Raw genomic sequence first — 25,609 nt, 5'->3', positions numbered from 1 at the left:
CGGGAGTATGTGTTTCTCCAGTTCATAGATGATGCAAGAGCTTGATATGTGTTTTCTGTTAAAACAATCATTTGGCTTAATTGTGTTTGCAAGTTACTCAATTGATCTGACTGTTGAACAGTTTCTCATAGTGCCCATTTCAATGGTGTTTTCTATATTTTTGCCCCTCGTGTGGTCAGTGTATCTTGTTGCAAAACTTTGATTTATCTGTTTGCTGTTTTATTGCCCCATGTTTTGTATGCTCTACTATTTATCTCGAGTATGTCTTTTTTTTTTTTTTTTTTTCCTATATTGATGGATTGTTTGGCAAAGATGGCAATCTGCTGGGCTGTCCAAAAAAGTTTTAGGTGGGTTATAAGAAAACATCTTTTTTTTTAAATTTGCTCGGGAAAAGATTTAGAGTATAGAGATTCCCTGGTAGCTCATCTGGTAAAGAAGACACCTTCAATGCAAGAGACCCAGGTTCGATTCCTAGGTTGGGAAGATGCAGTGGAGAAGGGATAGACCACCCACTTCAGTATTCTTGGGCTTCCCTGGTGGCTCAGCTGGCAAAAAGTCTGCATATATTTTTCTTACCTATGTTGATGGATAGTTTGGCAAAGATGACAGTCTGCTGGGCTGTCCAGAACATTTCATGTGGGTTATAAGCAAACATCTTTTTTAATTTGTTTGGGGAAAGAATGAGAATGTGATAGGTATGCCTGGTAGATTTCTTCTGACTCCAGGCCTCTATAGATACAATGATTTGGAGGTTTTTTTGAAGAAGTGGCAGAATATTTCATTGTTGCTGGCAAATGTATTTCTTTGGGGTTCATTTAGAACTCTATCTTGAGATGGCTGGACGACATCACCGACTCAATGGACATGGGTTTGGGTGGACTCTGGGAGTTGGTGATGGACAGGGAGGCCTGGTGTGCTGTGGTTCATGGGGTCACAAAGAGTAGGACACGACTGAGTGAACTGAGAACTCTATCTCCTATATTCCTGATGGTCAAACTGATACCTGAACTCTGCTTTACCCCTTTGATGACAGAAAACACCAACTAACTAGATACTGTCCTGTGGTGACAGATGATCTAAGTATTCATCTTCTAACACCTTGAAATCTTTGATCACTAAGCGCATGAGACTTTTCTATACTTGAAAATAGTGCTAAGTTGAAAGATTTATTTGTGGTATATGAATATTTTTCTTACATTCTGCATTACAAATGGATTTTTATTACAGAGATAGGAAGATAGCAGTAAATCTCATGTCAGAAAATGTTAGCTTTCATTCAGTGTTCTGAGTGAAAATTTTAGAGGATTGCTCAAGAACCTTGCTCACTCCTGCCTTTGACGCTGTGAGCTGACGTGGAGGCTGCCTAGTAGCCGTGGTTGCCCCTGCTTCCTCTACTCCGAGAACACCAAAGGGCTGAAGTCTAGGGTGTGGCCTGCCCTGGGCGCCAGTGGATTCCCTCCAAGAAGTCTGTGCTTGCTTTCTGTTGGTGCTCTTCAGAAATCCCGAAAGTAAGCAGAAGTGCTTAGGCCTAAAACGTGTCGACAATATTGTCACTGCTCACAGCTCCTCAGAAACGAGGATTGTAATAGTGCGGGCAGAAGAGAGTGTAGGCTTCTGACTCTGATTTCAGCTCCTTTTGCTGCCTGTGGTTACACCGACATATTTAGTCTTGCTGGAGTCAAGTTTTCATGTCTGGAAGCCAGTCTGTTCTTTAATGGTGGTGATGGTGGTGGTCACGGAGGAGGAGGAGGGGGAACCCTTGTGCTCTGTTTGTTGGTGAGAGTATGACTTGGTAGCCACTGTGGAAAACAGTATGGTGCTCTAGCTCTATGTGCTTAGATGCCCCAAATATGAACCTTGTAAAGAATGTGTTACTGGTGTCAGACAAGGTCCATACAGAAATAGTCAGCATTGACAAATTTTGCATCAGGTTTTAAAATTTGTTTTGTGTTTTGGTCATTTTAGATATAAGTAATATTTCATTGTGTCACACCCTGTGCTTTTATGACAGCCCTTGTCAACTTTTAGAGGGTGACGTGATTCTTCTTGGCAGTACTTGTGACACGAAGGCATATCCCTTAGTGACACACTGTATTCAATGTAAAGACTTTTAAGAACTTTTGCTGATAATATAAGTCTAATAAATGAATTTTTAAGTGATCCCAGTTTACAGATACTGGTCCAAGTTGGTTATCTGTAAATGCCTTAATGAAGGTATTGCCAGATTCCAAATATGGGTAGGCTCCATAGGCCTCTAAACCTCCTGTGGTCTGTTATTTCTTTTGGATTTATATCTCCCCTCCATTCTATTTTTTTAATAAAATTTGAGAGATTACTGTGTTACATTATATTTGAGGGAAAAATTAATTTCTTTTTATTCACAGAGTAAATTTGGTCCTGGAAGAGAGGTTCTTGCAACGTGTGATTATTTAATTCCCTTCATATAGGGTCCACATTTAAGTAGATGTAGCAACTTACAGTCTATCTGCAGCCTTTCTCTTTTGAGATAGAAGTAGAGTTTTGAGTGAAAATTGCTCTCAGGGGAAGCCAGTTCCCCCATCCTGGTGGACTCAGCCTGTTGGCTTGAGGAGAGAATGGTTGTCCTCATGGGCTTCATGTAAATACAGGAAGGAGGGGGATCTGCTGAATTAAGTCCTTATGACAAAAAGCTGTGACTGTTTTCTCTCTAAATATAATAATTTCTTACTGTGACATATTTCATCCTCTGATTTATAGTGTTTCTTTTTTCTCTCTTGCTTCTTTGGTGAAACTTGCTATTTTCAGGTGTTTTGATTTGGAGGGAAGTTATAAATGGAATTGTGTATTTTGGAGAAGGTCATCAGTCATCACATGCCTATCTCCCTTTTTTATTTTTAAACGGCACACGAGTGTCTGACTCGCACGTGGTGTTTCTTGCTTGGCCGGCTGGTGCCAGACGCTGTGCCTTTTGTTTTTAAGAGATAAACGTCTGGTGGTTTTTGTTTTTCTGTGAGACACATGTGAGTCATACTTTTCATGAACTGTGTCCTTCTTCCAAACCTCTAATTGTTTTGAACAACTTACCTAAGCATTTAGAAGCTAATAGGTTAAAATTGTCAACTGTATGCCTGTTTATAAAGGATAGCTGAGTCATTTATACTTTTTATTCCTTCATAGGTTACTGCAATTTTGTCTTGGTTGAGTATCTACCAGTCCTGTTGGCACCAACTTTGTTTAAAAAAAAGTATCACTCAATCTCTGCGACTTACATCCTTCTTAGTCACGTGCAGTACCAAAAATCTAGATTTCATTTGTGTGTTGAATCCTGTGAGTTACACTCTCTAGTTGAGTGGCTCATAGTTTTAAAAAGCAAGCAATACTAATAATCAAAAAGACAACTGAAATGCTTCATATATTATTGAAAACCCTGTTCAGCATGATCAAGATCACCTTTATTTCCCAAATATAGTACGTGTAATGGTTGAGAGAGTGGATGTGGAACCTGCCCTGTCTGGGCTTATATACTAGCTCTACCACTCAACTGGTTCTGTGATGTTTGTCATCTTTGTCAAATCACTTTGTCTCTATGTGCCTCAGAAAAATAGGGAACAATAATAGTACCTAGCTCAGAAGGTTGTTTTCAGGATTAACTTAATATATATAAAGTGCTTACAACAGGTAGGTTTATGTAAGTCTTAGCTATCATTAATCATCTTTGTGATTGTCTAGTGTTACTAACAAGCAAAACTGTTAATAATAAGAACTTATTCAATATTAAATGTACTAGGATTTATAGTTTTTAAAGCTAAAAATTTCCTGTAGAAACCATTTTTTTAATCCATAACTCTTTAAGAAGTGAATAATTGAAGCAAAACACTTTTCACTACCAAAGACAATTGCAAAATAGTGTGTGGTTTTTTTTTTTTTCACTTTACTTTACAGTACTGTATTGGTTTTACCATACATCAACATGAATCTGCCACGGGTGTACATGAGTTCCCAATCCTGAACTCCTACCTCCTTCCCCATACCATCTCTCTGGGTCATCCCAGTGCACCAGCCACAAGCATCCTGTATCCTGCTTCGAACCAAGACTGGCGATTCATTTCTTACATGATATTATACGTGTTTCAATGCTATTCTCCCAAATCATCCCACCCTCTCCCTTTCCCACAGAGAAATGTTTTAAACATTAAAAAAATATATATACCTGGAGTTGTATGAAAGACCAAGGAATGTGGTTCTACCATTTTTAGCATTGTTTGTTCTTTAAAGATTTACTTAAGTTCCTAGTTCAAGACATAAAACATCTGATTTTCTACAGAAAGTAGATACCAAATCTTCTATGTCTTCTATCTAAAACTTAAGTTTTCATTGAGCTACCACTTAAGTTTTCTTGACTGTTGATACACTTCCACATTATTGTTTTAAATAGTCTTTTTTTTTTTTTAATTGGGAACATTTCCTTGAACATTCACTTAAAGTATCAAAAGAAGTTTTTGTTTGTGGTTGGAAAAAATGTCTTTAACCTGCCAAGAGAACTTAAAATTGCATAAGAAAATGGGTGTTGATGCTGAGAAATGGTGTGTAGGCTGCAGATCTCTTGTTCTGTCTGAAAACAGTGATGAAACACAAACAACAAATGTGGAATTGCTGGTGCTCTATTTTTGTGTGGGAAAGACAACTTCAGAGAAGGAGAAAACTTTCTGCTGTTTTAATAAATTTCTATTATATTTAGGCATGGGATTTTCTTGGCAATCATTATAGGGATCATGAAAAGCTAATTTCTATAAAAAGTCCTATGGTGCCTATTTCATTATATTTGTGTTGACATTTAGCAGGAGTTTATAACTTAGGATTCCTTGTGGATCTTTAAGTGATCTGTGAACTCTGAAAATTATCTGTAGAGTTTACTTTGTTTTTGCAGATATTATGGTATTTGTTTTCACCAATCAATTTTTACTTTTTTTTTTTTAACAGAGTAGTAAGGTATATATAACAAAATTAACCATTTTGACCATTGCTAAGTGTACAGTTAGTTCATTGGTATTAAATACATTCATATTTTTGTGTAATCGTCAGCATTGTTCATCTCTTAGAACTTTTCGTTGTCCCAAGCCGAAACTCTGTGCCCATTAATCAGTGACTCTCCATCCACTGCCCCACCCAGGCCCCTGGCAACCACCATTAAAATTTATGTCTTTAGGAACTTGACTACTCTAGATACCTCAAATAAGTAGAATTATGCATTTGTCCTCCTGGCTAATCCACGTTGCAACATGGGTCAGAGTTTTATTTTTTTAAGAGTGAATGACATTCTGTTTTATGTATAGGCCACATTTTGTTTACAGATTAAACTGTTGACACACGTTTGGGTTGTTCTGCATTTTGACTATTGTGAATAATTCTGCTATAAACACTGATGTGCTGTTTAAGTTTCTGCTTTCAGTTCTTTTGTGTGTATACCTAGAAGTGGAATTGCTGGATCATATTGTGATTCTGTGTTTCAGTTTTTCAAGAACCAGCTTACTGTTAGCCACAGGGGCTACATTCTACTGTCTATAGAATTCTGTGTTGTGTACATTTTTCTTGGGAATCAATTATGAGATTTGGTCAAAGTCTCAAAGTGAGCCATTGTTCTCATATTTAGTCCTTATCAGATTCATTTTAATTCCTACATTCCTAATACAGTGAATACTGTATTCCAGACATTAGTTTCATTAAGCCACCCATGTGTTTCCTTGTTCTACCAAAACTTCCCTGGGAAGGTGAAGTGCACAGCATTACCTTTCAGCTTTAGTCTTATGACTTAACATCAAAATGGGTAGCTGTAGGATTAAGTAGAATCTTGTGTTCAAGTCATCCTGAAAAACAATTTTTTTTTTTCAAGCTTACCAAAGACTGAGATGACAAAACACAAAAAGTAACTTCAGGTATTTTATCTCAGGTCTTTCTGTCCTAATAATATGGCAGTGATCTAACATTTATAGTTTTGATTTCTCAGATTCACAGAAGAGACTGTATCATGTACCTGTTAGTACTTGGGTTAGCTTTTTTCAATGTGACTGTGTTAATGTGAGTATGATAATGAATTTTCTAACAGTAGGTTTTTTATTCTCTACTTTAAGCTTTAAAAGAAGCAGGTGATGCTGTCTCACTGCACCTCTTCTCTCCTCTTTTGTCAAGGATCCCTCTTGTTGATGGGACAGGGGCCTGTCTCAGCATCATCTTTGGTTAGGAGAAAAGGTGGACAACAAGCAGTACCATGAAACTGCATTTTAGAAAACATGCTTTTTTCTTTTCTTCTTGAGATTAATTAGCTGAATCGCTAGGTCTCCATTTCTTGTGGTAAAATGAGAGGCTTGAACTAGAAGGATGTACTTCCTGATTTTTTTTCTAACTCTGGTTTTCTTCTTTGTGTGTGTGTGTGTGTGTGTGTTTAGAAAAGGAGTATGACACCAGACTCTTAGAAACACCCCAAATTCTGAAACCTATAGCGTATTACCCAAATAATCTTTATGGAGCCTTGATAATATGTCTATGCTGTAATTCTTTTCTAATTTGAAGGGTCTTTCTATCTTGTAAACCTCATATCTCCCAATATAAAGCATTTTTCAAAGTTGGCACCTAGAAAGAATGCAAGTGCGAAGAATGTTGTTCAGGTTAAAGCGTGTCCGACTCTGTGACCCCATGGACTGTAGCCTGCCAAGCTCCTCTGTCCATGAGATTTTCCAGGCAAGAATACTGGAGTGGGTTGCCATGCCATCCTCCAGGGAATCTTCCAGACCCAGGGAAGGAACCCATGTTTCCCACATTGCACGCAAATTCTTTACCATCTGAGCCACCAGAGAAGCCCTGTTCCAGTTAAGGAAGGTATAAGATTATCGTGGCAGACTGTATTTAATTGGTTCTTAGACATTCTTAATGGATTTTGCTGCATATATCGGTTGTTAGCATTCACATATTTCAACTACAGATCATCAATAACCTACTGATAATGAAATATAATGATTTATATAATGCTAAGTTAAGAGATACACCTTACTTCAGTGGCTTTGTTTGCATTTTTTTTTGTGATATTTATGGCAACCTTCCTCTGACTTTCAGAACATCAAATGGTCTTGGGTGCAGACCTGTACTTCATAATCTCTAAAGGAGAGGAACTGTATTTTAAGAGCGAAATATTTCCCCCAAGGTCTCAGTGCATTTTGTTGATTAGTGCACACTTCTAAACTAATTCCAGTTTCCGTAAGAATGCCATGTGCTGATTGGCTTAGTTCTGAGTTCCTGAAATAATTTATTGAAAAGGAAAAGGGATTTCTCTGTAATCATGCCCTGCTCTAGAACTGGTGCTGGAGCCGGTTTTTCATGAGCTTTATGGATGATATGAGGGAGGAATCAATTCCTGAACAAAGCCAGTCTTCTTTTAGGAAAGGGAACGGGACTAAATCCAGGGCAGGAACCTAACAACATGCCTTATAGTTCACTTTTCACTCCCAGACTCCTCTCATACATGTTCTTAACTAAAATTTGCCCTTCAACAAGACACCCTCACCACCTCCCCAAACAGGGACATTTCAGCGTCTCATTCAGTTCCAAGACCAGGTCATCTTTCTCCAGTCTGATGGAACGCCTCTCTGTCTTGCAGCCTAAGGCTGGAGCATCACTTCTTTGTGTCTACTCATAATGCTGGAGCAAGAGCAGGATGATGGCGATAAAAATTCCCACTTTTAAAGGAGAATAATGGGAAACTACCCACATTGGCCACTGTTTCATGGTCCAGGAACGATGAGTACTCCCTGTACCAGCAGGAAGTTAATTTCTTAGTCAGTGTACTTGACAGCAAGCGAGTTTTACCTCTGAAAATGTTTCCTTTTTCTTGTCTTCCATGGCACATCTGGGGTGGCCTTTGGGAAGGACTGTCCATTGGGAACTGCAGCTTCTAGTAACTCTCCCACAGTGGATGGGAGGCTGCCTCAGAGCAGTGGTTTTCAGTGTGGTCTCTGGACCAGCAGCACAAGTATGACCTAGAGAGCAAATTCTTAGGTATCACCCCAGACCTACTGAGTCAGCAACCTGTCTGTTGACAGCACTTTCTAGAGCTCTAGACCTGCTCTCAAGTTTCCGAGCCGTTGACATAGACCTTTAGCAGGTTTTGTGGTTTCTTTGGCAGATTAGCTCCCACAAAACCCAAGTAGACTACTGGTTGATTTGTGGTCATTTCCCATTCTAGGTACCCAGACTTGTTCTTCTTGAGCCTGTTAGAACGTGAAGCCTCCACCCAGGCCCTGGGACCCTAATTTAAAGGCCATTGCCCTATCTTGGCCTCTGCTTGCTCCTTACCCTTAGGCTGCATTTCAAATCCATTTTCACAATGAAGTGTATTGTCTTCTTTGTTAGGCTAGGGTAAGGCCTATTTTAGCTGGAGGTGCTCTGGAAAGGACAGCTGTGGGGGCGGGAGTTAGGTGTCTTCTAGGCTGCAGTCTCCTGTCCTGTGGAATCTGACTTCCCAGACTGTTTCACAAACCTTAGTTTGGCTTTCACAACTTAGCTTTTTGTTTGCTTAGTTTTTGTTTTAACCCTGCTGGAGTCCACATAAGGCCAGACTTTTAGGTTATTTGGCTTATTGAGGCAGAGAGAGTCTATTGTAGCAAAGATCTGTTTTCTCTGCTTTCAGCCTCAGTTTATTTTAAGTAGGAACACATTTCATCATTCTTCATCATTTTTTTTTAATCATTCATTATCATTTCATCATTTTGGGGATGCCTCCCCAAAAAGGCTGAGAGAGAGAACGCTTGTGTCCTTCAAATTAACCCTCTTCCTCTCCCTCCTTCCATCTTCTGAGCATTGGAACGTTAGCCCATGGGTTCCAGCTTTGACCTCCTTTGCCTCCTATGTAATGGAAAGGTAATGTCTTCCACACATTCACATGTGAATTGACCGAGTACCTGTGTCATTTGTTTGGAGATGCCCTCAAGAAATGGCAGTGGGAAAAGAAAAGGCTTGAAGTGAATCAAACTGATGATTGTGTTTCAGTTCAGTTCAGTGACTCATTCATGTCTGACTCTTTGCAACCCTATGGACTACAGGCCTTCTTTCATCCAGGCCTTCCTGTCCATCACCTACTCCCGGAGTTAACTCATGTCCATTGAGTTGGTGATGCCATCCAACCATCTCATCCTCTTTCATCCCCTTCTCCTCCTGCCTTCAATCTTTCCCAGCATCAGGGTCTTTTCAAATGAGTCAGTTCTTCACATCAGGTGGCCAAACCATTGGAGTTTCAGCTTCAACATCAGTCCTTCCAATGAATATTCAGGGCTGATTGCCTTTAGGATGGACTGGTTGGATCTCCTTGCAGTCCAAGGGACTCTCAAGAGTCTTCTCCAACACCACAGTTCAAAAGCATCAATTCTTCGGCGCTCACCTTTCTTTATAGTCCAACTCTCACATCCATACATGACTACTGGAAAAACCATAGCTTTGACTAGACAGATCTTTGTTGGCAAAGTAATGTCTGTTGTTTTTCAAAGGCTGTTTAATTTGCTGAAGTTTGCCTGTTAGCTCACTGTACATGTAATTAATTTGCATGTTATGAAAATATTTTCTCTTAGAAATAAAAAGGCAGCACCACCAAGGCAATCATAGCTGGAACCTCAGCTTAAACTTACCTTCTGTGGCGAATTGAAAGACTTTACAGTAAGAAATAAAGAGATACTCCTGCTCCTGTAGCACATTGCAGTGGGGGATGCCTGGCAGGTTAAGGAGTAGTGAGTTTGCAGGGGCTGCAGCTGTTCTAGGTTAACATTAGTGTAGCTTACAAGCTACATTTCTTGAAATTTAAATACCTTAGGATATGATATTTGGTCATGGATATCAGATCATCAGTGGAATCTTGTCTGTTAATCTACCTAATTTTGACTTTGAATCTTGAAGTCTGATGACCTAGGGCTTCTTAAGTTCAAATCCCAGCCTCACCACTCATTAAGGTGAGGTAAGGTGAAGTCGCTCAGTCGTATCCGACTCTTTGCGACCCCGTGGACTGTAGCCTTCTAGGCTCCTCCGTCCATGGGATTCTCCAGGCAAGAATACTGGAGTGGGTTGCCATTTCACCACTCATTAGCAGCCTTTAAAAAGAAAAGAACTCACTAGACTATAGTTGCTTTATAATGTTGTTAGTTTCTGCTGTATGTATGGCAAAGTGAGTCAGCTGTATGTGTACATATGTATCCCTTCTCTTTTGGATTTCCTTCCCATTTGGGTCACCACAGAACATTGAGTACCGTTCCCTGTGCTTGATTCTCATTAGCTATCCATTTTATACATACTTAGGCTCATTCAACCTGTTTTTTCATGTGTGAAAGAAGGTCGATAAAAGCATGACCCTCACTAGGTTGCTGTAAGGACTGAAAGGGATTTGTTGTTGTTGTTTAGTCACTAAGTTTTATCTGAGCCCATGAACTGTAGCCCACCAGGCTCCTCTATCCATGGGATTTCCCAGACAAGAATGGGTTGCCATTTCCTTCCCCGGGGGATCTTCCCAGACTGGGGGTCAAACCCATATCTCTTGCATTGGCAGGCAGATTCTTTAACACTGAGCCACCAGGGAAGACCACAGAAGTGATTTAATACATGGAAAGTGCTTAAAATAGTACCTCACACACAATAAACATTGTGCCACTATTACCTCACTATTTATTATTATGCCAGCAGTAGTGTTTTGTTTTTAAGAATCTGTGGTAGAAAGATTATTTCTTTATAAACTGTATACAAATTGTGCAGTTTTAAAATGCAATAAAATATGTATTAGGTTGGGAATCAAGATATTGGGAAATAGTCTTTTAACACATATTAGCAGATTTGTCTTTGGAAAAGTTAGACCAATTTGCACCCTTATCAGCAACCTTTGAGAACCCTGGAAATGGAATTACCAAGACAAATTAGCATGATTTTATCTTGAAAAATCTGAAAATGAACCTATTTCCCCTATTTTATCTAGAAGAAAAGTTATATAGAATAGGAGACACTGGAATTTTCCAGTAGGATCTGTTGAAAGTGAAAGTGAAGTCGCTCAGTCGTGTCCGACTCTGTTGAAAGCCCCCCCAAAAAAGGTAAGACATCTACTCTGGAAGAGACTAATAAATAGCATTTCCTGTCATTTATTTTATATTCTTTGGGAGTTGTGGGCACTCAGCTACCTGGTCTGATCTCCCAAATTTGGGAAATGCTTTTATCCAAGCATGATTCTTTAGAAAGGATTACATTCTGTATTTAATTGGGATAGCTTTTATCACTTCTCTCCCTGTGCCCCCAAAAAAGGGAAGAAAAAGAGCTTTTTGGGGATCAGTAGGGGTTCTTGCAATTATTCAAGGAAATAGGTGCAATATGTATGAAGGAGGAGAATACTGTACACAAAACAACCCTTTGTGCAGCTGAGACTTGAATGCAGACGTTTTGGAGGTTTTGGTGGCTTGCTTCATGGGCAGCGACCTTACATTAGGGACCTGCTGGTCCCCTCATTTTATCGTTGATATGTGGTATTTTGTCTTGGCCCTGCTTTAGGTATAATTGCCAAACGGAAGAAATAGGTAGATGGATTTTACTTGTTCAGTTATTTTAATTCTAATTAGAATTGTACTTCTCAAATTTGGAGGTTTTATTGAAGTTAAAATGGTGGGTAATTGCATAAATGGTCAGGTGTTATTTTTACATTTCAATTTAAAACACCTCCTCTCTCTTCATTATGTAATTGCACTATTATTTGGCCCAAACTATTTTCTTACACAGGTTAGAAAATTATCTGAGTTTAGCTTTCTAGTTTTAACACAGTTGGAATATAAGATATATATTTTTTTCTTTCCCCAGGATGTTTTGACCCATGTTGGAGCAATACCTTTTATCCTAGGCACCAAAATATGGTACCTGTTATATGTTACAGAATTCATTGCTGCTAGTATTTTCTGTGAGATTTTACCCTGGCAGACATCTGCCTCCAGAGCCACTGAGGAAGCAAAAACAACAGCTCTCCGCTGATACTCCTTTACTTTTTAATAGATTTTGGGGTCAATTATTCAGGTTTTTATTCTCTTGGTGTAATTAGTGTATGGTTCATCAAACTTTGAGGAGATTAACCCTTAGATAAGTGTTGCTGGAGATTACTTCTTATATGTTATCCATTAGAATACTTGGAAGTGAAGCTTCAGTTTTCCTTAATAGCAGATAACATTAGCAAATGTGTTAACTATTAAGCCACAAGGAGTAAATTGTTATTTCTAATATCACCAGGTAAATTTGGCCTCAATTTAGGCATATAAGAATAGTACCACTTTTTACAAATGCATATGTCTTGGTTCCATTCTTGTAGATTCTGATACAGTATGTTTGCAAAAGGGACCAGTTGTCTGTATCTAAAAAAAAATAAAAATAAAAAATAAATCAAAACAAAAAACAAACTCAGAGATGCAGTGAGTATTTAGGAGTGAAAGTGGCAGAATTCTCTGTGTGTATGTCTGTGTACTTGCACATCTGTGCTTTACATACAGGTGTATATCTCCGTGATTACATTACCTTAAAAGAGTATTCATTACTGCTTTCTTGACCTTATCATATATATATGATTTACACACACTTTGTAACTAAAGTGCCTTATTACTCTGTTAGCAGATAAATAGTTGCCATCAGAGTCCCTATTTCTTTTTCAGCTTGGACATAAATAAGTTAATTCACCTCAGCCGCACATAGTCACTTTGGCCAATCAGTTGTTTTTGCTTCACTAGTCAATATTACTTGATGACTACAGCTATCTCCACTGAGAGAGAGAGAGAGAGAGAGAGAGAGAGAGAGAGAGAGAGACAATAGCTTAACCTTAGTTGTTTGTACTGTTGTCATTGTTTTATAAAATTAAAAATAACAATGTAGATGGAATAAAAGAAAATTTTGGAAGAGTATGTGCTTTATGATTGTCAAGATTTCCTCATCTTTCACCATATGTTTTGGTAAACACATTCAGAAAACAGTTATTGCTGTTATGGGTGTGGAAGTGTATCCCCCAAGGAGTAAGCCACTAGCTACAAATAGAACACATTTGGAAATCCAACTGGTGATTTTTATTGTTGCTTATTAGTTATATTCTATGTTTGTATCAGTTGGCATGTTACTTGATTTAGGCTAATATTCAGTAAAAATCTCTTTTTTTTTCTGCTTTTTTCACTTATCCAGCTTCAATTCTAAAGGTTATCATTGACCAAAGAAGGCATGCATATGGCCAAGAAGCACATGAAAAGATGCTCAGTTCAGTTCAGTCACTCAGTTGTGTCTGACTTTTTGCGACCCCATGAATCACAGCACGCCAGGCCTCCCTGTCCATCACCAACTCCCGGAGTTCACTCAGATTCACATCCATTGAGTCCGTGATGCCATCCAGCCATCTCATCCTGGGTCGTCCCCTTCTCCTTCTGCCCCCAATCCCTCCCAGCATCAGAGTCTTTTCCAATGAGTCAACTCTTCACATGAGGTGTCCAAAGTACTGGAGCTTCAGCTTTAGCATCATTCCTTCCAAAGAAATCCTAGGGTTGGTCTCCTTCAGAATGGACTGATTGGATCTCCTTGCAGTCCAAGGGACCCTCAAGAGTCTTCTCCAACACCACAATTCAAACGCATCAATTCTTCGGCACTCAGCCTTCTTCACAGTCCAACTCTCACATCCATACATGACCACAGGAAAAACCATATCCTTGACTAGGCGGACCTTAGTCGGCAAAGTAATGTCTCTGCTTTTGAATATACTATCTAGGTTGGTCATAACTTTTCTTCCAAGGAGTAAGCGTCTTTTAATTTCATGGCTGCAGTCACCATCTGCAGTGATTTTGGAGCCCCCAAAAATAAAGTCTGACACTCTTTCTCAGCATCACTAATTATCAGAGAATTGTGAGTCAGAGCTGTAATGCGGTATCACCTAACACCGATCAGAATGGCCATCATCAAAAAGTCTAGTCAGTGCTGGAGAAGGTGTAGAGCAAAGGGAACCCTCCTGTACTGTTGTTGGGAATGTAAATTGTTACATCTGCTATGGAGAAAAGTATCTATGTTCCTCAAAAAACTAAAAATAGAGCTACCAGTTCTTTCCAATATAGTTCTCGAAGTGGAGCTGCTGGATCATATGGTAATTCTACTTTTACTTTTCCGAGGAAGCACCATACTGTTTTCCACAGTGGCTGTACCATTTTACATTTCCACCAGTGCCCAAGGATCCTGGTTTCTCCACATATACTTCAACACTTGTTTTTTGGTTTTGTTTTGTTATTTTGGTAATAGCCATCCTAATTGGCGTGAATTAGTATTTCATTGGAGTTTTGACTTTTAGTTCTCTAGTGGTTTGAGTATCTTGTCATGTCCTTCTTTTGGTCATTTGTAGGGCTTCCCTGGTAGCTCAGCTGGTAAAGAGTCCGCCTGCAATGCAGGAGACCCTGGTTTGATTCCTGGATCGGGGAGTTCCCCTGGAGAAGGGATAGGCTACCCACTGTGGTGTTCTTGGGCTTCCCTGGTGGCTCAGGAGGTAAAGAATCCACCTGCAATGCAAGAGAGCTGGGTTTCAATCCCTCAGTTGGGAAGATCCCCTGGGGCAGAGCATGGTGGTCCACTTCAGTATTCTTGCCTGGAGAGTCCCCCTGGCAGGCTACAGTCCATGGGGTTGCAAAGAGCTGAACACAGCTCAGTGACTAAGCACAGACATTAGTCATTCATATGTCTTCTTTGGAGAAATGTCTGTTCAAGTCCTTTGCACATTTTTGAATTGGGTTGTTGTTACTGAGATTTTGAAGTCCTCTGTATATTCTGAACATTGTTTTTTATCAGGTATTTAGTTGGCAGATATTATCTCCAGTTTTGTGGGTTGCTCTTTTACTCTGTTGACAATGTCTTTTGATGCAAAAAATTAAGAACTTTTCCTGAAGTCCTTGGTCTGTTTTCTTACATTGTCTGTGTCTTTGATGTCGCATCCAAGAAATTATTGCCAAATCCAATGTTGTGAAGCTTTTGTCCTTTGTTTTTTTCAAGGAACTTTATTGTTTTAGGTCTTGCATATAGGTCCTTGATCCGTTTGAGTTAAGTTTTGTATATCATTTCAGGTAAGGGTCCAACTTCACTTTTGCATATGGCTATCTAGTTTTCCCAGCATCATTTGTTGAAAAAGTGATCTTTACTCTTTTGTCAAAATCCTTTGACCAGATGCATGAGGGTTTATTTTGGGGCTCTCTATTTTATTCCACTAGTTGACATGTCTGTGTTTATGTCAGTACCACACTGTTTTAATGTAGCTTTATAGAAAGTTTTGAAATCAGGAACTGTGAATCCTCTAGTCTTTCTGTTTTGTTCAAGATTGTTTTGGCTGTTTGGGCTACCTTGATATTTTATATAAATTTTGGGATAGGTTTTTCTATTCCTACAAAAAATGTCATTGGAGTCTTTTTTTTCTTTTTTTTTTTTTAAACCGGATCGCATTGAATCTTTAGATCATTAAATGACATTTTAATGATATTAGGTTTTCTAATCTAACACGAGGTCTATTCACATTTATTTATGTTTTATTTATTATCTATGGGTAACATTGACATTTTAATGATACTAAGTTTTCTAATCCAAATTGATGTATATTTGTATTTTTGTGTCTCCAGTTTCTTATAGCAGTGTTGTCATTTTCACTGCAAAAGACTTTACAGCACTTTGGTTCAGTTAATTTGTAGGTATTTTATTCTTTTTGATGCTATTGTGAATGGAATCATACGCAGAGATTATTTTACCTCTTTTTCCTAATTTCTATGTCCCTTCTTTCTTTTAGTTGCCTAATTGATCAGGCTAAAACTTTAAGTATTATGTTGATTTGAAGTGGTGAAAGTAGGCATCCATGCCTTGTTGCTCATCTTAGAGGGAAACTTTCAGTTTAATCACTGCACATGATGTTCTTTGTGAGTTTCTCATATATGGGTGTTTTTTTTTTTTATTATGTTGAGCAAGTTTCTGTTTCTAATATGTTGATTGTTTACAGAGTAAAAGATGTTGAATTCTGTCAAATGCTTTCTCTTCATCAACTGACATCATGTTTTTTTTTTCCTCTTTCATTCTGTTGATATAGCATATTATGTTGATCAATTCACATTGTTGAAATATCCTTGCATTTCAGCAGCAAATCCCAGTTGGTTGTACCATATAATTCTTGTAATGTGCTGCTGAATTCTGTTTGCTAGCATCTTGTTTTGGAGAAGTACATGACAGCCCACTCCAGTGTTCTTGCCTGGAGAATCCCAAGGACAGGGGAGCCTGGTGGGCTGCCGTCTATGGGGTCGCACAGAGTCAGACATGACTGAAGCGACTTAGCAGCAGCAGCAGCAGCAGCAGCAGCATCTTGTTTATTGAGGATATTCACAGGGATTTCCTTCTCTTTTTCTGTGATTTCCTTCTCTTTCAGTGGTTTTGTATGACTTGAGTGTTAGGGTAATTTTGCTCTCAGAGAATGAGTTGGAAGATATTCCCTTTTCTTCAATTTTCGAAAAAGCTAGAGAGGAGTAGTTATTAGTTCTTCTCTAAATGTTTGCTAGAATTCACCAGTGAAGTAATCAGCTTCAAAGCTTTTGTGTGTTGAGAGATGTTTGATTACTGATTCAAGCTCTGGACTAGTTACAGGTATATTCACATTTTCTATTTCTTCCTGATTTAGTCTGGATATGTATGTGCTTAGTCGTTTAGTCATGTCTGACTTTTTGCACCCCGCAGACTGTAACCTGCCAGGCTCCTCTGTCCGTGGGATTCTCCAGACAAGAATCCTGGAGTGGTTTGCTATATCCTCCTCCAGGGGATCTTCCCAACCCAGGGATCGAACCCAGGTTTCCTGCATTGCAGGCAGATCTTCACTGTCTGAGCCACCAGGGAAGCCTATTTAGTCTGAATAGTTTTTTTATTTTCAGATATGTGTTCATATCAACTGGGTAATTCAATTTGTTGGTATACAATTGTTCATGTCACTCTTATAATCCTTTTAATATCTTTAGAGTTAGTAATAATGGCCCACTTTCACTTCTGATTATACTAATTAGTCTCCTCCTTTTTCTTTTCTTTATCTAGCTAAAGGTTTGTCATTTTTATTAATCTTTTTGAGGAATGAACCTTTGATTTTGTTGATTTTCTCTTTTGTTTCTCTATTCTCTATCTTTTCTCAAATCTTTATTTCCTTCCTTCTACTAGTCTTGATTTTAGTTTCTTTTTCTTTTTCTGTTTACTTTGTAAAGTTGAATAATGATATGAGTGGTTTTTTTTCGAAGTGTTTTTAGCTAGCTATGAAATTTCCCATGGTACTCCTTTATCTGCACCCCATAACTTTTGGTGTGCAGTGCTTGTTCTTGTTCATATCTAATTGTTTTCTAATTTCTCTTTTGTGGTTTGCTTTTTGATTCGTAAGTTATTTACAAATGTGTTGTTTGATTTTCACAATATTGTGAATTTTCCTCTCTTTTGTTACTTACTTCTGACTTCATTCTCTTGTTGTCTGAGAAGAAACTTTGTGTGATACCTATCTTTTAAAGTGTTGGAGTCTTAAATTGCAGTCTAACATCTGGTCTGTCCTGGAAAATGTCCCATGTCTATTCTGTTGTTGTTGGGCAGTTTGCATTCAGATCTTCCGCTGGAAGTTGCTAGCCTTCAGCAGACTCCAGAATTCCAAAACTGTTACACCAGACAGATTCTGCCAGTGCAGTTGTTGTCTAAGTGGGGAGACAGATTCCTAGAGCTTCCCACTCTGCCATCTCATCTTAATCCTCTCTGACAATCATGTATGCTTACCTAGAGTAATTTATTGTATGTCATGAGAAGTAGAGTACAATCCATGATACAGGAATTTCCGATCAGATCGATTGCATCTTCTACTTGGCCATCTATGCAAATTTGGGCAAATTTTTAAATTCTTTTCAACCTCAGTTTCCTGTATGAAAGTTAGGAATAATGATACTTATACCAAGATTGTTGCAAGGATAAATGAAACAGTTAATATAAAATTATTGTATGCCTGAGTGCCTGGGAAGCATTCCACAGCCATCTTTTACTCTTACTAGTACTTCGCCTGGAGAAGGCAATGGCACCCCACTCCAGTACTCTTGCCTGGAAAATCCCATGGATGGAGGAGCCTGGTAGGCTGCAGTCCATGGGGTCGCAAAGAGTCAGACACGACTGAGCGACTTCACTTTCACTTTTCACTTTCATGCATTGGAGAAGGAAGTGGCAACCCACTCCAGTGTTCTCGCCTGGAGAATCCCAGGGACGGGGGAGCCTGGGGGGCTGCCGTCTCTGGGGTCGCACAGAGTCAGACACAACTGAAGCGACTTAGCAGCAGCAGCAGCAGCGGTACTTCCCCACCCCAGATGATTTTAAAGCTTATGTTGACTTTTATGGAGATTGATTGATGATGATGATAAAGATATCTTTCAGGTAAAGGAAATGAGAAATAAGGGTACAGAGTTTAAATACATTGACACAACTCCTTGAAGCAAAAGATGTAGCACAGCAGCTAATGGGAGTAGGATAAGGAAAAACTGTAGTTGCAGTTGGTTTTTAATTTAGTACAGATAGTAGAAAGGTTAGCAGCTGTGCTCCCAGACCCTTCTGTCCCAACCCCTGCAGTTGCAAAGGGTACAATTACAGTTAAAGACAGAAGCAGCAGTTATTACAATGAAATATGGGGGTAGGATGTTGAGACTGGATATGGAGGCAGGAACTCAAGAGATTTGTTCCATGGGAGGAGCCCTGGCCATCAGTTCAGTTCAGTCGCTCAGTCGTGTCCAAATCTTTGTGAGCCCATGGACTGCAGGCCTTCTTTCATCCAGACCTCCCTGTCCATCACCAACTCTCGGACCTACTCAAACTTCATGTCCATTGTGTCGGTGATACCATCCAACCATCTCATCCCCTGTCGTCCCCTTCTCCTCCCTCCTTCACTCTTTCCCAGCATCAGGGTCTTTTCCAATGAGTCGGTTCTTTGCATCAGGTGGCCAAAGTAAAGTACTGGAGTTTCAGCTTCAGCATCAGTCCTTCCAGTGAATATTCAGGATTGATTTTCTTTGGGATTGAATGGTTTGATCTCCTTGCAGTTCAAGGGACTCTCAAGAATCTTTTCTAACACCACAGTTCAAAAACATCAGTTCTGGGCTTCCCTGGTAGCTCAGTGGTAAAGAATCTACCTGCCAATGCAGGAGACATGGGTTCGATCCCTGGTCCAGGAAGATCCCACATGACGCAGAGCAACTAAGCCTGGGCACCGCAACTACTGAGCCTGCGCTCTAGAGCCCAGGAACGGCAACTACTGGAGCCCACATGCCCTAGAGCCTGTGCTCCACAGCAAGAGAAGCCACGGCAATGAGAAACCAGTGCATCACAACTAGAGAGTAGCCCCTGCTTGCCGCAACTAGAGAAAAGCAAAGACTCAGCACAGCCAAACCTAAATAAACAAATAAAATTAAAAAAACCCAAAAGCATCAGTTCTTCAGTGCTCAGCTTTCTTTATAGTCCAACTCTCACATCCATACCTGACTGCTATAAAAACCATAGCTTTGACTTAGGTGGACCTTTGTTGGTAAAGTAATGTCTCTGCTTTTTAATATGCTATATAGGTTGGTCATAGCTTTTCCAAGGAGCAAGTGTCTTTTAGTTTCATGGCTGCAGTCACCATCTACAGTGATTTTGGAGGCCCAAAGTTAAGTCTCTCTCTGTTTCCATTTTTTTCCCCATCTATTTTCCATGAAATGATGGTACTGGATGCCATGATCTCAGTTTTCTGAATGTTGAGTTTTAAGCCAGCTTTTTCACTCTCTTTTACTTTCATCAAGAGGCTCTTTAGTTCTTCACCTTCTGTCATAAGGGTGGTGTCATCTGTGTATCTGAGGTTATTGATATTTTTCCTGGCAATCTTGATTCCAGCTTGTGGTTCATCCAGCCCAGCGTTTCTCATGATGTATTCTGCATATAAGTTAAATAAGCAGGGTGACAATATACAGCCTTGATGTACTCCTTTCCCAATTTGGAACCAGTCTGTTGTTCCATGTCCATAGGAAGCTTAAAGAATTTAGGATATATTCTAGTTTTTCAGGTATGTTATTTTTTCCTTTGCTTGTTCAGGATTTTGTTCTTGGCAAACAGGAATTATCATTTGAAGCTCCAATCAGATTTTGCTGCTAAAGAGTATCTTTGGATTTGTTTAAAAGATCAAAAAGTTTGTAAGTTTCCAGGAAGTACTCTTGAGTATTTTAAAAACCATGATGAGGGTTCACAATAGACTATATTTAACAATCAAGTCTGGCACAGCCTGCAGTGTGTGAATCTTTTTGTTTCTTGAGTTTTTGTTTTTTCTTTGCTTCATGAGGGTTCCATATGGAAAGGCACAATGTGATTTTTCCAAGGTTTTGGTTTACAAAGGACTTGTTTTGTAAAATTTGAAGCTTTGAGAAAGATGATGCTCTGTCAACTGATTAAAAATAAATAAGAATTAGAGTATGTGAATGACACAGACTGTTAGTTTGAAGTGTTAATGTTATTGTTAAAAACAGTAGTTTTTGCAAATTTAAAATCATCTTTGTCCTGAAGCAGAAACAGAATCCTAAGTCACATAATTTTTTCTCCCCTTAAAAAAAGAGATATCAGTATAGGTGAATTTTTAGAAATATAAATCTGATGTTTAAGTCATTCTAAAGCTTGTGGTTTCAGAAGATGCTCTTTAAAAGAAAAAGCCTAATGTATTAAAACTTTTAATTTTCATTCATTGCACGTGGTTTAGGTATCAAATTAGCATGTTATGCATTTGAACCCTTTGAAATATTTTTTTGATAATTTTAAAATTTTAATTGTGGAAATTCATTATTTGATTGTTTCATTTAAATAATGTAAAACTATTCTACCACAGATGTTTTTCAAGACTTGAGTTATACTGCTAAATTAAATGCCTGGTCTGCCTCTGCTTTTGAGGTTTTCAGTTATTTCTTGGCGTGTGGCCATCTAACAACCTGTACAAAGATGGGTGGGTGGAGTGTGCTAGCTTTACCCTTCTGTGACAACAGGGTATGTCTGTTCAGGAGTTTGCTTCTTCCTTACAGTTCAACAGCCATCTCTTTTTGGTTTTGGCTTTCAACAGTCAACCCTCAAAGATCTTTTGTTTTCTGACAGTTAAAGAAACAGGCTCAGTGTTCTTATTCTTAAACAATTTCTTAATTGTTTACAGATAACTGAAACTACGAAAGGTTTCTGTGATGAATCTATTTTGATGGAGGCTTGTCGTGTGGAAATGATTGGTCATCATATTTCCTGGTGATTGAGAAGATTGTTTTTAAACCAAAGACCATCAAAAAGCTCACTGTTTTCTGATTTTGCATTGGCTATTTTTCCTGTGTATTTTAACAAACCTCTCCTTTTAAAATGTAAGACCTAGCAGACTTAGTGCTTGATTAGTGCTGTTTTAACATGCTTAAGAAATACTCCCCATAGAAATTTTCACTTTAGTTAAATAATAATAGGTATTCTTGTGGTAACTACAGATAGGGATAAACCTATCTTATACAGTGGAGAGTTTAGAACTTCAAAAATATATCACATCAACAACTCTGATTAGCCTGGGGGGAGCAGTTTAGTAAAGAATACTTTTAATTCTTAATGTAACATTTATACTTTGTGCCTTGTTTTGATGATTATAAATGTTTCCGAGTATAAGTCACCTTGTTTTTCCATGAGGAGTACATTCCCACCTTTATTAAGTGAGCCAGTAGGAAAACATGATTTGGTTTTCATAGTCATGATTTGGTTTTGACGTCAACCTATCCGCAACGCATCAGTTCCAAAAGGTCAGGTATTCCTGGAACATGATGGTGCATAATGATTTCCTTACAGAATTGTTGAGGATGGTCACAGTGAACAACCACTGACCAGTACTTACTGATCACTTAGCTAGGTGCCAGCAGTACTGCAGCCATGAAATTAAAAGACGCTTGCTCCTTGGAAGAAAAGTTATGACCAACCTAGACAGCATGTTAAAAAGCAGAGACATTACTTTTCCAACAAAGGTCCGTCTAGTCAAGGCTATGGTTTTTCCAGTAGTCATGTATGGATGTGGGAGTTGGCCGATAAAGAAAGCTGAGTGCCAAAGAATTGATGCTTTTGAACTGTGGTGTTGGAGAAGACTCTTGAGTCCCTTGTACTGCAAGGAGATCCAACGAGTCCATTCTAAAGGAGATCATTCCTGAGTGTTCATTGGAAGGACTGATGTTGAAGCTGAGACTCCAATACTTTAGCCACCTGATGCAAAGAGCTGACCCATTGGAAACGACCCTGATGTTGGGAAAGATTGAGGGCAGGAGGAGAAGGGGATGGATGACAGAGGATGAGATGGTTGAATGGCATCACTGACTCATAGGACATGAGTTTGGGTAAACTCCGGAAGTTGGTGATGGACAGGAAGTCCTGGCATGCTGCAGTCCATGGGGTCGCAAAGAGTCTGACATGACTGAGTGACTAAACAGAAAGGAAATATGGAATAATAATCATATATTATGAATCAGAAATTCAGTCATATATTTTGAATCAGATATGTGGTTTACAAATATTTTCTTTCATTCTGTTGTTTGCCATTTCATTTCATTGATTGTTTTCCTTTGCTGTGCAGAAGCTTTTTAGTTTGATGTAGTCCAGCTTGTTTATTTTTGCTTCTGTTATTTGTGCTTTGGGTATAATATCCAAAAATAAAATCATTGCTAAGAACAATGTCAAAGAACTTTTTCCCTGTGTTTTCTTCTGGGAGTTTCTGGTTTTACATTTAATTGTAATTGTAATTTACATGGTTTATGGTTTTACATCTAAGTCTGTAGTTCATTTTCTATTAATTCTTCTCAGTGATACAAGTAAGGGCTTTTGCAAGTTAATATTCAAATTTCCCAGCAACATTTGTTGAATTGACTGTCTTTTCTGTATTGAGTATTCTTGGCTCTTTTGTCAAATGTTAGTTGACTGTATATTCATGAGTTTATTCCTGGACTCTCAGTTCTTTTCGGTTCGGTTCAGTCGCTCAGTCGTGTCCAACTCTTTGGGACCCCGTGAATCCCAGCACACCAGGCCTCCCTGTCCATCACCAACTCCCGGAGTTCATTCACACTCACATCCATCGAGTCCGTGATGCCATCCAGCCATCACATCCTCTGTCGTCCCCTTCTCCTCCTGCCCCCAATCCCTCCCAGCATCAGAGTCTTTTCCAATGAGTCAACTCTCTTCACATGAGGTGTCCAAAGTACTGGAGTTTCAGCTTCAGCATCATTCCCTCCAAAGAAATCCCAGGGCTGATCTCCTTCAGAATGGACTGGTTGGATCTCCTTGCAGTCCAAGGGACTCTCAAGAGTCTTCTCCAGCACCACAGTTCAAAAGCATCAATTCTTCAGCGCTCAGCCTTCTTCACAGTCCAACTCTCACATCCATACATGACCACTGGAAAAACCATAGCCTTGACTAGACGGACCTTAGTCGGCAAAGTAGTGTCTCATGAGTTCATTCCTGGACTCTCAGTTCTTTTACATTAGCCTATATTCCTGTTTTGTCACTGGCACCTACTATTTTGATTACTGTAGCTTAGTAATATCGTTTGAAATTAGGAAATGAGCTGCCTTTGGTTTTGCTCTTTTAAAAAATTTTTGTTTCATCAATGTGTTAAACTTTTCATTCTACAGATCTTTAACCTTCTTGGTTAAATTTATTCCTAGGCATTTCATTGTTTTTGATGCTGTTGTAAATGGGATCATGATTTAGTCTTGGTGGGCTGTTTCTTGAGGGTTTATTTATTCTAGGTTGTCTAGTTGGTGTGTAGTTGTTGCCACAGTAGTATCTTACGCTCATTTGTGTTTCTGTGAAATCAACTGTATTATCTAACTTTTTCGAAGCATCTGTAAGATGGAGACAGTAACACCCAATTTGAGAAGAGTTAAATGGGATAATATATGTACGTCTAGAAAAATGCCTGGTGCTCACTCTGGGCTAAGCAAAAGGAAGTTAGTCTTCTACAGTGTGAAAGTGAAAGTCGCTCAATCGTTTCTGACTATTTGCGACTCCATGGTCTACAGTCCATGGAATTTTCCAGGCCAGAATACTGGAGTGGGTAGCCTTTCCCTTCGCCAGGGGATCTTCTCAACCCAGGGATCGAACCCAGGTCTCCCACATTGCAGGTGGATTCTTTACTAGCTGAGCCACAAGGGAAACCCTAGTCTTCCAGTGGCACCCCACTGCAGTACTCTTGCCTGGAAAATCCCATGGACGGAGGAGCCTGGTGGGCTGCAGTCCATGGGATCGCAAAGAGTCGGACGCGACTGAACGACTTCACTTTCACTTTTCACTTTCATGCATTGGAGAAGGAAATGGCAACCCATTCCAGTGTTCTTGCCTGGAGAATCCCAGGGACGAGGGAGCCTGGTGGGCTGCCGTCTATGAGGTCGCACAGAGTCGGACATGACTGAAGCGACTTAGCAGCAGCAGTCTTCCAAGGGGAAGTTTTAAAAAAAAGGTTACTTTTTTCCCTTATTATGGAACAAATGAAAGTTCAAAACAGAAGACATGTAACACTTGGGGGACCAGAACTTCTATTCATATGAGAGACCACAATTTGTGTGTGTGTGTGTGTAAGTGGCTTAGGAAGAAGGGGATGTTAGTTTTTTAAGAGTATGTGGTCTGTTAAAAAGTTAAAAATCCTTGCCAAAACAAATGTGTTATTTTACTCAAGAGTTCCATGCAAAAATAATTATAAATTAAGCATTACATTGTTGCCTCCTGATTTATATGATTTATATGTATTTTTAAATTATATGTTAACAGAATGACACATTGGCTACTTGTAATTATTAGAAGTTTAATTTTTCTCAGTTTGAAATTTTAAAGCATCGCTTAGTGATGGTCTTAAAAAACCTTGCTATTTATTATAGCAGTTGAATCTTTGAAGAGATGTTATTCTTTGTTCCGTTCAGTGTTGCTGAGACTTATCTTTCTGGCCAAAGTATATTTTATTATGTGTAATGGTTTTTTAAATTTTATAATAAAGTGTATTTAAACTATTTTTAAATTATAAGATTAGAACCAACATTTTCATTATTAAAAGACAGTTCTTTATCGTCTCTTTAGTTTTTTTGGGAGAGAATTCTAGTTTTTAATTTTTTGAAACTAATGTTGTCATTTGGTTTCTGTGATGAATATAATCCCAAAGACCATTCATTGGACCTGTTTGAATATTTCTTTCTGATTTCAAAGAGTTAAAGATATTATTTGAAGATTATTAAGAATGTTTTTGCTTATGAGAATTCTATGTTGCTGATTTATTCTTATGTCATTAGTTAAAAGTTAAAACGTTTTCATTTATGAATAATGCAGTATATAAGTGATATTAAAATTTTAGTTTTATAATAGCCAAATAAATTCCATTGGTTTAAGAATTATGAGTGTTTTTTCTTTTGATTAACCATTTTAAGCACTTATAAACTTTGTTCCATATTAATGTGTGCATTTGAAATTAGTATTATGTGGTTTGTACAACCATTCTTGAATAGCTGAAACTTTTAAAAGAATTACAAATTGCAGATTTCTG

The 25,609-nt window shown here is 38.7% G+C and overlaps 1 protein-coding gene across 8 annotated transcripts in view; it reads left to right on the top strand.

Annotated features, from left to right (window-relative positions):
- CDKAL1 (CDK5 regulatory subunit associated protein 1 like 1) overlaps nucleotides 1–25,609 on the top strand; it is a 607,158-nt gene that overhangs the window by 256,912 nt on the left and 324,637 nt on the right. The gene's annotated exons all lie outside the window — the stretch shown is intronic.

This window comes from Ovis aries, chromosome 20 (assembly GCF_016772045.2).
Source record: "Ovis aries strain OAR_USU_Benz2616 breed Rambouillet chromosome 20, ARS-UI_Ramb_v3.0, whole genome shotgun sequence".
Classification (NCBI taxonomy): Eukaryota; Metazoa; Chordata; class Mammalia; order Artiodactyla; family Bovidae; genus Ovis; species Ovis aries.
Note: the sequence above shows the minus strand (reverse complement) of the source record. Positions and strands in the feature narration are given on the sequence as shown.